At 41.7% G+C, this 12538-nt stretch overlaps 1 pseudogene; it reads left to right on the top strand.

Annotated features, from left to right (window-relative positions):
- Nucleotides 1-11309: 11309 nt before the first annotated feature.
- Nucleotides 11310-11492, top strand: LOC148123492 (Nuclear RNase P; annotated as a pseudogene).
- The last annotated feature ends 1046 nt before the right edge of the window (nucleotides 11493-12538 follow it).

Genomic DNA, 12538 nt, shown 5'->3' with positions numbered 1-12538 from the left:
TTATAATCTCAAAATAAATTAAAGTTAAGAAAAACAAAACAAAAATAAAGGATTGTCTTAGGGTTTTTATTCCTGTTAAGAGCCACAATGAAAATGGCAACTATTATAACTATTATATTTAATTGGGGTAGCTTGCATATAGTTTGAGGGGATCAGTCCAATATCTTCTTGGTGGGGATCATGGCAATGTTCAGGCAGATGTGGTGCTGAAAAAAGAAAAAGCTGAGAGTTCCACATCTTGCAGCCAACAGGAAGTCAGCTGAAACATTGGACATTATCCTGAGCATAGAAAACATCAATGTCAACCCCTTAAAGTGACACACTTCCTCTATTAGATTACAGGAACAAATTACATTCAAACTACCACATTCCACTCCCTGGTCCCCATAACCTTGTAACCATATGATAATACAAAATACATTGAAAACAACAGTGAAAAGTCTCCATAATTTATCACAGTTTCAACAATGTTTAAAAGTCCAAACTTCAAAGTCTCTTATGAGAGTTAAACAAAGTATCTCCATGTCTGATGGCAAAATGCTCTTCAGACCTCAAATTGTATTCAGTATTTGTTTTAATGTGTGTGTGTGTGTGTGTTTTGAATTATTGGTTTTATTGAGCTATTCATTTTTCTATGTTCCCATAATGTTCTAGCCCCTCACCTTCAACCCTCTCTCATGGTCCCCATGCTCCCAATATAGTCAGATCTTGTCTTTTTCTACTTCCCATGTAGATTAGATCCATGTTTGTCTCTCTTAGGGTGCTCATTGTTGTCTAGGTTCTTTAGGATTGTGAATTGTAGGCTGTTTTCTTTGCTTTATGTCTAAAATCCACTAATGAGTAAGTACATGTGATAATTGTCTTTCTGGATCTGGGTTACCTCACTCAATAAGATATTTTCTAGATCCATCCATTTGCCTGCAAGTTTCAAGATGACATTATTTTTTCCTGCTGTGTAGCGCCCCATTTTGTAAATGTACCATATTTTATTTTATCCATCCGTCAGTCGAGGGGCATTTAGGCTGTTTCCAGGTTCTGGCTATGACAAACAATGCTTCTATGAACATAGCTGAGCACATGTCCTTGTGGTACGATTGAGCATCCTTTGGGTATATACCCCTAAGTGGCATTGCTGAGTCTTGAGGAAGGTTGTTTTCTAATTTTCTGATAAATTGCCATACTGATATCCAAAGGAGCTGTATCACTTTGCACTCCCATCAGCAATGCAGGAGTGTTCCCTTTACCACACATCCTCTCCAAAATAAGTTGCCATTGGTGTTTTCTATCTTGACCATTCTTATAGGTGTAAGATGGAATCTCAGAGTTGTTTTCATTTGCATTTTTCTCATGGCTAAGGACATTGAGCATTTCCTTAAGTGTCTTTCAGCCATTTTAGATTCTTTTGTTTAGAGTTTTCTGTTTAGGTCTGTACTCCATTTTTTATTGGATTGTTCTTTTGATGATCAATTTCTTGAATTCTTTGTATATTTTGGAGATCAGACCTTTGTTTTTTATAAGGTTGGTGAAGATCTTTTCTCATTATGTTGGCTGCCATTTTGTCTTGTTGACTGTGTCCTTTGCTTTACAGAAGCTTTTCCATTTCAGGAGATCCCATTTATTAATTGATTCTCTAACTGTGTGTGCTTCTGGGTTATATTTAGGAAGTAGTCTCCTGTACCAAAGTGTTCAAGTGTACTTTCCACTTTCTCTTCTATGAGTTTCAGTGTGGTTGGCTTTATATTGAGGTCTTTGATCCATTTGGACTTGAGTTTTGTGCATGGTGATAGATATGGATCGATTTTCATTCTTCTACATGTTGATATCGAGTTATGCCAGCACCATTTGTTTAATATGCTTTCATTTTTCCATTTGATATTTTTTGCTTCTTTGTCAAAAATAAGGTGTTTGTAGGTGTGTGGATTAATATCTGTGTCTTTGATTCATTTCTGTTGGTCCTTCTATCTGTTTTTATGTCAATATCAGGCTGTTTTCAGTACTGTAGCTCTGTAGTAGAGTTTGAAGTCAGGGATTGTGATGCCTCCAGAAATTCCTTTATTGTACAGTGAGTGCCACACCAACTCCAGTGTTGTCTGTGTGACATGACATATGTCATTATGTCAGACGGGAGCTATGTGTTCCATGGGACTAGGCTTCCTGGAGGTAAATGACAGACAGCCCGGTATTGGCTGCCCTTGGGGCATAGACAGGTTTTTCAATTAGCTAGCTATGCAGGATATGAGCTTTGCACAATTTCTTTCATAATAATGATAATCTTTATATATACAAGACAAGGATCATTCTCTGCAGGAACAGCTCTGAGATAGGGAAGCACAGTATGGGAATGTATAAGACTACAGCAGAACCTTTGTCATACATGGGGTGTATGATGAGCAAGGGAATAGATGGGTTAATGTTGATGGACAAAGACTGTTTTATTATACTTTGAACTTTATGGATAGGCTTGCTAGATCCCAACCCCCATGGTATCTGCTGCATAAGAAGGTACTAAAAAGTATATTTCAACAGGTGTGGAGAGCTAATTAGGCATATTTGATCACTAGATGAGATAAAGAAAGGGTTAGAAAGAGGAAGGGCCATGATAGCGATAATAAGACAGAAACTTTCTATTCATAAGATGAAACCACCTGTCTGAGGTTTATGCTCCCAAGGACAAGAGTTCCTCTCCTAAGGATGTTTTATGTCTAATACCTGTCCTTGATAATATGCTTTTCTTATAAATTGCTGATGCGACTAAAAGAAGCTTTTATACTGTGCCAACCAATGATACATGACCTTATGATTTATTCTTTCTTTGAATACTATATAATGAAAACATGAATTCAGTAAAGTCGCAGCAGATTCCAACCATTCTCTTGTGTGTTGTGTCTGTCTGTCATTCTCCAAACTTATGCCTTCCTGTGTACCAAGACCCTGCTTCTACCACGGTCTGAGTGGCTCCCCTGAGCCGGTCTGTGGCAGTACAAGACTGTTTTGACTATCCTGGGTTTTTTGCTTTTCCATATAAAGTTGAGTATCATTCTTTTGAAGTCTGTCAAGAATTTTGCTGGGATTTTGATGGGCATTGCATTGAATTTGCAGATGGATTTTGGTAAGATTTCTATTTTTACTATGTTTATTCTACTTACCCCAAAGCGTGGGAGATCTTTCCATTCTCTGGCGTCTTCTTCAAATTTTTTTCTTCAAAGGTTTAAAGTTCTTGCCATACAAATCTTCCATTTGTTTCGTTAAAGTTAATCCTAGATATTTTATGCTATTTGTGGCTATTGTGAAGGGTGATGTTTCTCTTATTTCTTTTTCAGCTCATTTATCATCTCTGTACAGGAGGGCTACTGATTTTTTTGAGTTAATCTTATATCCTGCTACATTACTGAAAGTGTTTATGATTTGTAGAAGTTCCTTGGTAGAACTTTTGGGGTTGCTTATATAAACTATCATATCATCAGCAAATCGTGAGAGTTTAACTTCATTTTTTCCAATTTGTTTCCCCTTGATTTCCATTTGTTGTCTCATGGCTCTAGGTAGTACCTCAAGAACTATATTGAATAGATATGGAGAGAGTGGACAACTTTGTCTTGTTCCTGATTTCAGTAGGATTGCTGTGAATTTCTCTCTATTTAGTTTGATGTTGGCTGTTGGCTTGCTGTAAATTGCCTTTATTATGTTTAGGTATGTTCTTTGTATCCCTGCTTTCTCTAAGACCTTTATCATGAAGGGATGTTTTATTTTGCCAAAGGCTTTTTTAGCATCTAATGAGATGATCATGTGGTTTTTTGTTTTTTTAAAATATTTATTTATTTATATTTTACATACATTGGTGTTTTGCCGTGAGTGTTGGGTCTCCTGGAGCTAGAATTACAGACAGTTGTGAGCTGCCATGTGGTTGCTGGGAATTGAACCCGGGTCCTCTGGAAGAGCAGACAGTGCTCTTAACCATTGAGCCATCTCCCCAGCCCCAATCATGTGGTTTTTATTTTTCAGTTTGTTTATATGGTGAATTACACTGACAGATTTTTGTATGTTGAACCATCCCCACATCACTGGGATGAAGCCGACTTTGATCCTGGTGGATGATTTTTCTGATGTGTTCTTGGATTCTATTTGCCAGTATTATTGCATCAATATTTATGAGTGAGATTGGTCTGTGATTCTCTTTCTTAGTAATGTCTTTATGTGTTTTGGTAATCAGGGTAACTGTAGCCTCATAAAAAGAGTTTGGCAAAGTTCCTTCTGTTTCTATTATGTGGAACAATTTGAGGAATGCTGGTACTAGTTCTTTGAAAATCTTGTAGAATTCTGAGTTGAAACCATCTGCTCCTGGGCTATTTTTAGTTGGGAGACTTTTATTGACTGTTTCTATTTGTTTTACAGTTACATGTCTATTTAATTTGCTTATCTGGTCTTGATTTAATTTTGGTCAGTAATATTTTTCCAGAAAGTTGTCCATTTCTTTAAGTTTTCCAATTCTGTGGAGCACAGGTTTGTGAAATATGACTTTATGATTCTCTGAATTTCTTCCATGTCTGTTGTTATGTTCCCCTTTTCATTTCTGATTTTGTTAATTTGGATATTCTCTCTCTGCCTTTTGGTTAGTTCAGATAAATGTTTGTCTATTTTGCTGATTTTCTCGATGAACCAACTCTTTGTCTCATTGATTCTTTGTTTTGCTTTCTTTGTTTCTATTTGGTTGATTTCAGCTCTCATTTTGATTATTTCCTGTCATCTAGTTCTCCTGAGTGAGTTTGCTTCTTTTTGTTCTAGAGTTTTCAAATGTTCTATTAATTCACTAGTGTGGGATTTTTCCATCTTCTTTATATAGGCATTTAGCGTTATGAACTTGTTCCTTTTATTTTAGTTTTCATTGTTGGTGATGTTATTTTGTGTGTTTTACCCTTCTTTTGGATTTGCTGCTGTGAAATCTTTTATTGTCTGTGTTTTTGTTGATGTTGCCAACTTCCTTGGGTTCGAGTTTTCCTTCTAGTACTTTGTGTAGGGCTGAGTTTATGACTAGGTATTGGTTAAATCTGGTTCTGTCATGGAATATCTTGCTTTGTTCTTCTATGGTGATTGAAAATTTTGCTGGGTATAGTAGTCTGGGCTCGCATCCATGGTCTCTTAATGTCTGCATAATGCTTGTCTAAAACTTTCTGGCTTTCATACTTTGCATTGAGAAGTCAGGTGTAATTCTGATAGGTCTGCCTTTATATGTTACTTGGCCTCTTCCCTTTGCAGCTCTTAATATTCTTTCTTTATTCCATATATTTAGTATTTTGATTATGTGGCAAGTAGACTGTTTTTGATCCAGTTTATTTGGTGTTCTGTAAGCTTCTTGTACCTTCTTCATAGGCATATCTTCTCTAGATTGGGAAAGTTTTCTTCTAAAACTTTTAAGATATATTTTCTATGCTTTTGAGTTAGACTTCTCTACCTATTATTCTTAGGTTTGGTTTTCTTATGGTGTCCCATGTTTTCTGGATATTTTGTGTTAAACTTTTGTTAGATTTAATATTTTCTTTGACCAATGATTCTATTTCCTCTATTGTGTCTTCAGTGCTTGAGATCCTCTCTTCCATCTCTTGTATTCTGCTGTGTATGCTTGCATTTGTGGTTCCTGATTTATTTCTCATGATTTCTGTTTCTATAATTCCCTCAGATTGTGTTTTCTTTATTGTCTCTATTTCAGTTTTCAAGTCCTGAATAGTTTCTTTCATATGTTTGATTGCTTTTCTTGGTTTTCTTTAAGGGATTTGTTTGATGTCTTTTAACTTTTGTTTGTCTTTTCCTCCATTTCTTTGAGGGAATTTTTCATTTTCTCTTTAAGAATTTCAAACATTCTCCTAAAGTTATTAGGTCATTTTCTTCTGCTTCATCTATATTTGGTTGTTCAAATCTTGGTGTTGTAGAGCCACTAAATTTTACTGGTATCATGTTGCTCTTTGTGATGTGTACATTCTTACCTTGTCTACCCATCTTTTCCTCTGATTGGTGTATTTAGGGCTGTCTGTGACTCTGGTAATCAATCTTCCATGTGCCAGTAGATCCAAGGCTCAAATGGTTGCTCCTTGTGGTGCATTCAGGGCCATAATTCCAGTCACCCCATTGGTCACTCCATGTTCCTGGAGACCATTTGGTGCTCCTGGGGTTTGCTCTGCAATACCAGGCGTCATTTAGGCCTGCTCCCACAAAGTTTGCTTGGGGCTCCTTCTGCTGAGATTGCTGCCTTGGGCCTGCTCTGGCAGAGGTTGCTGGCTCAGGCCTGCTCTGGTGGAAGTCACTAGATTGAGCCTGCTCCAGCTCAATCCAGCAACTCAGGCCTGCTACCTCAAAGGCTGCTAATTCATGCCAGGTCTGGCACAGGTCTCTGGTTTGGGCCTGCTCCCTCAACAGTGGCTCCCTTGTATTTGCTTCTGGTCCTGCAGAGTTCGCTGACTTGAGCCTGCTCCCTGGGTGGTCACTCCATTGTACCTCCTCCTGTGGCATTGGCTGCCTCAGTTCAGTAAAGGTCAGTGACTCAGACCTGTTTCTGTAGATGTCCCTGGCCTGGCCCTGCTCCCATGGAGCTCCTCAGCTTGGGCATGGTCCTGCAGACATCTCTGACTCTGGCTTGGTCCACTTTCTTAGAGGCCCCAGACCCACGACTGAACATGCAGAGGTCTCTGGCTCCAGCCCAGAGGTCCCAGACTCACACCTGGACCTGCAGAGATTCCTGTCTCTGGCCCACTCCCTCACTGGCCATTCCCCTGTACCCGCTCCTGTGGAGTTTGCTGCCCCAGGAGATCACTGGCTCAGACCTGTTTCCAAAGATGTACCTGGCCTGAGCCCTCTCCCCTATAGGTCCCTGACTTGGGCCCGGTTAGGCAGACATCTCTGGCTCTGGTCTACTCCCTCAGAGGTTCCAGACTCATGCTCAGACCCACAGCAGTCCCAGCTCAGGCCTACTCCCTTGGAGGTTCCAGACTCGTGCTCAGAGGTCCAGATGTTTGTGATTCTGGCCTACTCCCTTGGAGGTTCCAGATTTGCACCCAGACCCGCAGAGGTCTCTGGTTCCAGCCTACTCCCTCAGCAGTTGCTCCTGTGAAGTTCACTGCCTCGGGCCTGCTCCAGTGGAGGCTGTTGGCCTCCATTCAGTTTACATGACTATATCATGCTTGTTTCTCCTGGGCTGGTTCCACTCTCTGTCTCTGTCTCTGTCTCTGTCTCTTTTGGGTTTTTTGTTTATTTGTGTTTTGTTTGGATTTTTCAAGACAGGGTCTCTGTAACAGTTTTAGCTGTCTTGGACCAATCTGGCCTTGAACTCACAGAGATCTGCCTGCCTCTACCCTCCAAGTGCTAGGATTAAAGGTGTGCACTACCACCTGGCTTGGTACCACTCTCTTTTAGCAGCTTTCCTCTGCAGGTATGCCATTACTCTGTTTCTCAAAGGCAATCAGTGATGGGGCATCTTTGTCAATCAATTATCTTTAAGAGGTGGGACCAAGTTAGGGTGTGGTTTTCTGGGACCCAAAGAAAAATGCTGTGAGGCTCAGGTGAGCTCTCTCTGTGGTTCCCTCACAGCACAGCTGAGCTTGGACTTCTTATTCCTGTTCTTTGAGTTTGCCCCTTATAATAAATAAAAATATAATTGTTTTGTCTTTAAGCTAGCCTGGTTATTTCTCGACCTGAGATAATTCAACAATCCAGGTTTCAACCTCACAGCTTCACAAAATAGCATATCTACTAGGCCTCCATTCAGGGGCATCCTGACACATGTCTGATCTCAGCAGCTTTCTTTAGGCCTGGAAGCAAATTATGTAACCCATTTCTTCCACCTTTAACTCTAAAGTCAAAACCACATGGCTGAAGTGGAACTTCTGCTGCTTTGTGGAACTGGAGCATGGCCCTTTGGTTCAATTATATCTTCACCAGCCTTCTGTTTTGGATTGTTATCTTTATTGCCAAAACATCACTGTCCTTGAACATGTTCTGTAGACCAGGCTAGTCTCAAACTCAAGAGATCAAACAGCCTCTGTCTTCCCAGCTCTAATCTTTTCTTTTCAAAAGTTGGAAACTTAGTTGGGTTGAATCTTTATGTCACTACTCCCTTTACTTAAGTTCTTATTCGATTTACTTCGTTGAACACAGGATTTACATCCATTCCACTTACTAGTGTTTTCTCCTCAAGATTTAGATTTTGTAATTTACCCTGCACAGTTTTCTCCTTTCCATTATAAATCTTCTTTAGAGTCACCACTAATAACCACACAACAGAACCTGAACTATGGTGTTTTGAGATTTCCTATGGCAATAAAATTAATTCAAAATTTTTAACTTTAGCTTCAGGCAGACTCTTTGGACAAGGGCAAAAGCACCCACTGTTTTCACCAAAATATCACAAGACCAGTCTCTAGACAACACACTAACATCTTTATCCTCTGAAACCTCTTGATTCCCAGAGTTATCAAATCACAATAAGCACCACTGTCTTCCATGTTCCTACTAGTATGACACATTAAGCAATACTTAAAACATTCAACTGCTTTTCTAATCTTCAGTCCCAAAGTCCACATCACTCCAAACAAATACATGGTCAGGCCTGTCACAGCAATATTCCAGTTCCTTGTATGAAATTCTGTCTTAGTTGGGGTTTTTATTTCTGTGAATAGATAACATGACTACAGCAATTCTTTTGTAGAAAAACATGTAATTGGGGTGATTTGCTTAAAGTTTCGGAGGTTCAGTCTATTATCATCATGATGGGGATCTTGGCAGCATGGAGGCAGACATAGTGCTGGAGGAGGTGAGAATCCTATATCTTGAAGTCAACACAGGAAGTCACCTGCAACACTGGTCATTATTCTGAACCTTGGAAACCTCAAAGCCTGCCTCCACAGTGATACACTTCTTCAGAAATGGACATACACACTCCAACAAGCCCACATCTCACAATAGTGGCACTCCTATGAAATTGCAGGGGTCAATTACATTCAAACTACTACAGGAAAAAAAAAACAACAACAAATCCAAAGTGAAACTAAAGCAAACAATAAAGTCATATAATTATCAGGAAAGGCAGATTAAGACTCTTTTAATCCTCCATGCTGCCCTAGGTACAATGTCCATCATAAAGAATAAAAATATTGACATCAATATGGGAAAAGGAGGTCATATACTGCTGTGGGAATGGGAACTAGAGAATCAACTTTGATAATCAGTGTGTATGTTCTCAAATAAATACATAAATGAAAGAAAAAAAACACAAGTGTGGCAGTTGCCTTACCCTGGACGGGTAATGGCTAATGAACCTCGAAATCTAGGGATCACTGCACAGCTTGCAGACAATTCAAGGGAGGCCAAAAGTGTCTTTCCAGCCACTCACTACGTCCTCCAGGAAGCTTGTCTTGTCTAGTCCAGGCAGCTTGACTGGTGGCTGCCTGATGGCTGGTCTGAGCATCTTCTATGCAGCTCGGCTTGTCTGACAGTGACAAGTCCTTACTGGTTATATATGCCTGAGGCAAGAGGGTACTTGAGCAGCTTGACAGTTTCTGTGACTTTTTAAAGCTATTTTGTCTAAGTTTTTGGAACTTCTCTGATGGATGGAATGTAACAAATCCTATTATAGCATTCTGTTCTTTACCTCTCTTTTAATGCTCTATATTTTAAGAAGATTCCACCTAGATGGAGCGATTTAATCTCAGAGGAAACTCAGACACAATCATTATCCTGGGCATGAATTCCAAAGAGTTTACATCCTTTCCAATGAGCAACTGCCCATCACATCCAATATTGCTTTATTCAGTGTATCTAGGAAGTGATATTAACCTAAATGACCATGAACTGAAATATCAGTAGATGAAAATGGGATGCATATCGATAAAACTTGATATATCACTCAGGTGTAAATAAAAATGTAAGTATAAAATTAAAATGTAAATGTAGGCAACTGGAAATTATAATGAGTACAATTACCTAAGTCCCAAAATTTAACCATCATGTTTTCTCTTATATGTGGTGTTGGGAGCCACCTGGAGGCACAGGTGGTCCTGCAGTTTGGAGGTAGCCACGTGGGGCTGAGCACCCTTGCCTGCACATGCTCAGACCAGCAGAATGGCATTAACCAATCAGGACAGCGTTCAAGCTGCTCCACCGTTTAAAAGCAGCTGCCTCGGGGCCCAACGCTCTCTCTCTAAGCTTTCTCTCGTCCCTGCTCTATCTTCCCTTCCCCCAATTTTCCTCAAGGGACTGCTCCAAATAAAGATGTGACCAGAGAAGGAATTCTCGTTTTTGGTGGCGTTCATTCCTGCGGGACAGGATGGCCCCCCGCAACTGGTGCTCGAAATCCCGGGACGCTGAGGGACCCTGACAACTATGCCGGGGGACCCTGAGAAGGAAGCGCCCAGCAACGTGCTGTAAGCCCGGGAGAAAAAGCTGAGATCAGACACCAGGACAGAGAGCCGGTGAATTTCAGAACTCTGAACACGTGGAGCGGTGAGTGACGTCAGTGAATCCCCCAAAAATGGGGAGGGAAAAGAATTTCAAAGGATAGGCCTAAAAAGAAAAGAAAATACAAAAAAAATCAAAGTTAAGGTATCTGAAAGAAGGTACAGAAAGCAACGGGGAAGAAAAATCCCTTAAGTTCAGTGCAGGAGGAATGTAAACAGCAGCAAAAAAGGCGAGGTAACTAAGGCGGGACTATGAGGACGATGGGGTACGGGAGACCGCGGCTTCCGCTCCCTTTCCGTCCACCTGCGTACTCGCTGATAAGAGACTCGGAGGCAACAGTCTCGTAGGGAGGCGAGTTGATCGTGTTCTAAGACTGCCTTCCCTATTCTTAAAGAGCCACAGAGCTTTTGGAGGTGATTTTCGCCTAATTTTGATAAGAGAGCTCAGTCTCTGGCTCTCACGTACAAAAAACTTTAATTTTTGACTGAGAAAGACAAGCTGCTTGATCGTGCTGAGAGTGCTGGCGGCAGCCGGCCCACCTTTGAGCGGTAATGCCTGATTAGAAACACGGAAGTGGGCCAGGCACGGTGGTGCACACCTGTAATCCCAGCTACTCAGGAGGGAGACGCAAAATTGCACTCTCCAATGCTAGCTCGTTCGGGAGGCGTGGCCATGCTAACCAGTTGCTGGCGGGGAGTTTGCTGGAGGCCTACGAACAGCCAGGTCGCCATGGCGACGGGCGGGCTAAAGTCCGTGTGACATCAGAGACTATATGTCCCGGCCTTCTGGCGGGGCTATGGTTTTTGGAGGACTTTTTCAGCACCTGAGCGGACTCGCCTGAATGAGGCGGAAGCTGCGTGGTGAGCAGCAGCGCCGCTTAAGACCTAAAGACGGAGACCCCTGGGAAGGTCTGAGACTGGGGCCCCCGCGGCCCTAACCGGGCCCTCCACGGGTGGGCGGATGCCCCCCTCGCCGGAGCTTGAAAAAGACTCACAGCCTGCGGTGCGAGTTCATTGCCTGAGGTGAAACGAGTTCATTGCCTGAGGTGAAACGGCGAGCCCGCGCACGGCCCGGGGCGGAGCCATGCCTTTGGGCCATGCGGAGCGCGCCATAATGGGCTTCAGAGGCGGAGCTGTGGCAGCCGCCGCCGTCCGCTGCTGCCGCCCTCAGCCAAGGCCGCCAAGAATTTAGTCAGATAAAAACAATTGTCGCCAAAAATTCAGTCAGGTAAAAACATTTATCTCCCAAACATCACCCCTTTGTCAGCAGGAAGTAGTGAGATGATCGACTTGAGCAACGCCCACTCTCCCTCAAAAAACTGGTCCTAATTATCATAATAAAGGCGCGTCAACCTGGTTATCATTACCTATTGCCCCTGGCAACGGGTGAAATAAACAATGCTACCTAGAGGTTTTTCCATCTGAATAGGGAGCTGGAGAGATGGCTCAGAGGTTAAGAGCACTGACTGCTCTTCCAAAGGTCCTGAGTTCAATTCCCAGTGACAACTGCTTTGGTTTTTAAACAATAGAGGGGGACTACTACCAGTGACAGCTTCCCCCAGAGAAAGGATTTCTCTTGCATTCTATACACTTAATTTTTAATTCAAAATTTTGCTGGTACAGGCAAACAAGATTTGCTTTTTGAAGCAGAGACCTACAGGTCTCTAAGTTCAAAACCAGCCTACTTCCAGTACTGATTGTGCTGAATTTTTACACTGAGAGTTTTTAATACTCTTAAATGTTAATTTCGGAGGAGAGTTTTGTTTATGTTTTTCTAGGAATGCTGACATACATCTGGATGCCAGCAAGACTGACGAGAGAAGTAAAGAAGAAAGATGACCCAGTGGATGCTGAGTGTCCTGCTGTGGAAGATTCGTGCGGAAGCAGCAGAGATGACCTTCTGGGCAGTGCCAAGAGCAGCTGTTTCACACCATCGACTTGAGCAACACCCTGTGCAACCTCTTATCTCTTAACAATTTTCTGACTGACTCTACTTTGCCTTTTCCTTCCTTGGGAATGGGTGGGAGCAGAGATATCCTTGGCATGCTGTGTCTAGGTGGAAGTGCTGTATGTCTTTGATTGGTGTGCTACCTGCTAGCCCA

Source organism: Myodes glareolus, chromosome 1 (genome assembly GCF_982192425.1).
Source record: "Myodes glareolus chromosome 1, mMyoGla1.1, whole genome shotgun sequence".
In the NCBI taxonomy this organism is placed as follows: Eukaryota; Metazoa; Chordata; class Mammalia; order Rodentia; family Cricetidae; genus Myodes; species Myodes glareolus.
The sequence above is the reverse complement of the archived record's forward strand: the minus strand, read 5'-3'. Positions and strand labels throughout refer to the sequence as shown.